General features: G+C 43.1%; 1 pseudogene; it reads left to right on the forward strand.

Moving 5' to 3' along the window:
- Positions 1-332: 332 nt before the first annotated feature.
- On the forward strand, positions 333-3,608 carry LOC132613578 (ribulose bisphosphate carboxylase large chain-like; annotated as a pseudogene).
- The last annotated feature ends 394 nt before the right edge of the window (positions 3,609-4,002 follow it).

The raw sequence follows: 4,002 nt of genomic DNA on the forward strand, positions 1-4,002 counted from the left end.
AGCTTTCAAAAGCTAAAGACTCTTTTGACTTTATCCCTAATTATAGCATTACCTATGGAGTGTAAGGATTTCGTGATCTATTTGATACATCCCGTATGGGGTTGAGTGCTGTGTTGATGCAGGAGGGTAGAGTTATAACCTATGCTTCTCATCAGTTAAAGATCCATGAGAAGAATTACCCTACCCATGATTTGGAGTTGTTGGCCATGGTCTTTGCTTTTAAGATTTGGAGGAATTACTTGTATGGTGTCCATTGTGAGGTTTTCACCGATCACCGTAGCCTTCAGCATGTGTTTACCTAGAGAGATCTTAATTCCAGGCAGAGCTGATGGATGGATCTCCTAAAGCACCATGACATCTCTAATCTTTATCATACAAGGAAAGCCAATGTTGTTGCTGATGCCTTAAGTCGCAAGGCAATGAGTATAGGGAGTTTAGCTCGGTTCATTATTTCTGAGCGTCTGTTGGACATGGAGGTTCAGACTCTGGCCAACAGTTTCATTCTTCTTGATATTTCAGCCCCTGGCAGAGTTTTGGCTTTTGTAGAGGCGAGATCATCCTTATTAGATCATATCACGACTCATCAGTTTGAGGATGCTCAGTTGAGAAAGATTCGAGATAGGGTTCTGAGGGGTGAGGCCAAGAAGGCCATGATTGATTCTGAGGGCACTTTGAGGATTCAGGGGCGTGTGTGCGTTCCTCGTGTCAGTGATTTGATCCAGTTCATCTTGACTGAGGCCCATAGCTCTCGATATTCCATTCATTCGAGGGTGACTAAGATGTATCGTGATTTGAGGCAGCACTATTGGTGGTGTAGGATGAAGAGGGATATAGCCGATTTCATGGCTAAGTGTGGTAATTGTTAGCAGTTAAGTATGAGCACCATCAACCTGGTGGTGTACTTCAGAGGATGCCCATTCCCAAGTAGAAGTGGGAGAGGATTGCCATAGATTTTGTTATGGGTCTCCCAAAGACCCTGGGCAAGTTTGATTCTATTTGGATGATAGTTGATCGGTTGACTAAGTCCGCTTATTGCATTCCAGTTCAGATTTCCTATACCATGGAGAAGTTAGCCAAGTTGTACAATCGTGATATTATGAGATTGCATGGGGTTCCTATTTTTATCATATCTGATCGGGGTACTATCTTTACTTTCTATATTTGGCAAGCTTTTCATGGGGAGCTGGGTACTCAATTGGATCTTAGTACAACTTTCTACCCCCAGACCGATGGGCAGTCCGAGCGGACCATTCAGCTGCTCGAGGATATGTTGAGAGCTTGCGTTATTGTTTTTGGTGGTCATTGGGATTAGCACTTGCCGTTGGCAGAGTTTGCGTACCATAACAATTATCACTCGAGTATCGACATGGCACCTCTTGAGGATTTATATGGTAGGAGATGTATATCTCCAGTTGGATGGTTTGATGCTTTTGAAGTTCAATATTGGGGTACAGATCTGTTGAGAGAGTCTATTGAGAGGGTGAGGATGATTCAGGCCAAGATTTTGGCAGCTCAGAGTCGACAGAAGATGTATGCGGAGCGGAAGGTCTGAGATCTAGAGTTTGTCATTGGTGATCAGGTTCTATTGAAGATTTCACCCATGAAGGCTGTTATGAGGTCTGGGAAGAGAGACAAGTTAAGTCCGAGGTATATTGGTCCATTTGAGATTCTTGACCGTGTGGTTGATGTTGCTTATGAGTTGACCTTGCCGCCAGGCTTGGCCAGAGTTCATCCGATTTTTTATGTTTCTATGTTGATGAAGTACCATGCAGATGGTACTTATATTGTTCGTTGGTACTTGATATTGCTTGATGAGAATTTAACCTATGAGGAGGAGCCTATTGTGATTTTAGATTGGCAGGTTCGAAAGTTGAGGTCCAAGGAGATTGCTTCTGTGAAGGTGCAATGGAAGCATCATCCTGTTGAGGAAGCTACTTGGGAGACTGAGTCCGATATGCATAGCCGATATCCCCAGTTGTTCACGGATTCAAGTACTTCTCTGTTCTTTTTTTCCTTCTTCGCTCGAGGACGAGCGATGGTTCAATTGGTATATGATGTAAAGACCCGCTTGGTCGTTATAGTCTTTTCGAAACTTTTGACCCTTCCCTGGGCTTGTTTAGCTCACTTTTGACCCGAGGGGACCGTTGACATGCTTCCCGAGGTGTTTAGATTTGATTTGGGCGACTTTTTGAGAAATTTGGGCTTAAAGCAAACAAGAGTTGACTCAAAGTTAACTTTTGGATAAACGGACCTTTTTCGGAAATCCGTTGATTCCAAGAGGTCCGGATGGTGATTTAGAAGTTGTGTGCATATATGGTTCAGTTCCTAATGCACTCGGGTGCATTTTGGAACTTGGGTTGGGAAGTTGCAATTGAGGTATCGGGGGTTGACTCGGTCAACAAGACCTCAGTTGGGAATTCTGAGGCCACAAGTACGTTCATAGCGTGTTTTTATGTGTGTCTATGTATGTGGTTTGTGAGCTGATGGCCTCGAGTATTAGTCGGGATTTCAGATTGAGAATGAGATTATCTTTTGGAAAATTTATGCTGGTGTCCTCCTTGGCGGCACCATCACCGCCATAGCGGTGGTTTTTGCCGCTGTGGTGGCCTAGTGCAATTGAAGTTAGACAGTCTGGGCGGTCTGAGAGATCATCGAGGCGAGACCGCTGCAGCTGTCCCGCTATCGCCGTAACGGTATCAAGCCTGGTTATTTCATTAATTGTGTATTAAAAGCCCTTAAAGCCTCATTTATTACTATTCTGAAATCTGAGCTATTGGGAGTAAATTGTTACACCTCGAAAAAGTTTCCGTTCATGCACAGTGAATAGATTGACGAAGGGCACGACGTATGCGATCTTTTGATAAGTAAGAAATAACATTTGATGATTGTCTACTTCTTCACATCCACCGTGCAATGCATGCAGTTATTGATAGACAGAAGAATCATGGTATCCACTTCCGGGTATTAGCAAAAGCGTTACGTATGTCTGGTGAAGATCATATTCACTCTGGTACCGTAGTAGGTAAACTTGAAGGTGAAAGAGACATAACTCTGGGCTTTGTTGATTTACTGCGTGATGATTTTGTTGAACAAGATCGAAGTTGCGGTATTTATTTCACTCAAGATTGGGTCTCTTTTCCAGGTGTTCTACCCGTGGCTTCAGGAGGTATTCACGTTTGGCATATGCCTGCTCTGACCGAGATCTTTGGGGATGATTCCATACTACAGTTCGGTGGAGGAACTTTAGGACATCCTTGGGGTAATGCGCCAGGTGTCGTAGCTAACTGAGTAGCTCTAGAAGCATGTGCAAAAGCTCGTAATGAAGGACGTGATCTTGCTCAGGAAGGTAATGAGATTATTCGCGAGGCTTGCAAATGGAGCCCGGAACTAGCTGTTGCTTGTGAGGTATGGAAAGAGATCGTATTTAATTTTGAAGCAGTAGACGTTTTGGATAAGGAAAAAAAGTAGACATTAGCAGATAAATTAGCAGCAAATAAAGAAGGATAAGGAGAAAGAACTCAAGTAATTATCCTTCGTTCTCTTAATTGAATTGCAATTAAACACGGCCCAATCTTTTACTAAAAGGATTGAGCCGAATACAACAAAGATTCTAAATGAGATTTCAAAGACATTCGAAGTAAGAGAAGAAAGTTTGCCAAGAGGAGGCAAGACATACGAGATGTATCGGAAAGGATTTACGAGTAACGAGTTAATGATGATTTAGTGATGCTTTGGAGCAGAGTTATAATGACCCTTAGATTGGTATTGAGGTGTTCAACAAGTGTCAAGAAGGTTCCATAAGGATTGGAGATCAAACGAGTTAACGAGAACGACATACGAAAAACTATGGATTGTACGGTCCACTATACGGACCGTACAAAAGATACGGGCCGTAAGTCTGGCCGTATAACCTGTCCAGAGAAGAGCCTACGCTGGAACCATTATACGGTCAAACATACGGACCGTATAAATTGTACGGACCGTATGTGTGTCCGTATAAAT

The sequence above is a fragment of the Lycium barbarum genome, chromosome 1, assembly GCF_019175385.1.
Source record: "Lycium barbarum isolate Lr01 chromosome 1, ASM1917538v2, whole genome shotgun sequence".
Taxonomy (NCBI): Eukaryota; Viridiplantae; Streptophyta; class Magnoliopsida; order Solanales; family Solanaceae; genus Lycium; species Lycium barbarum.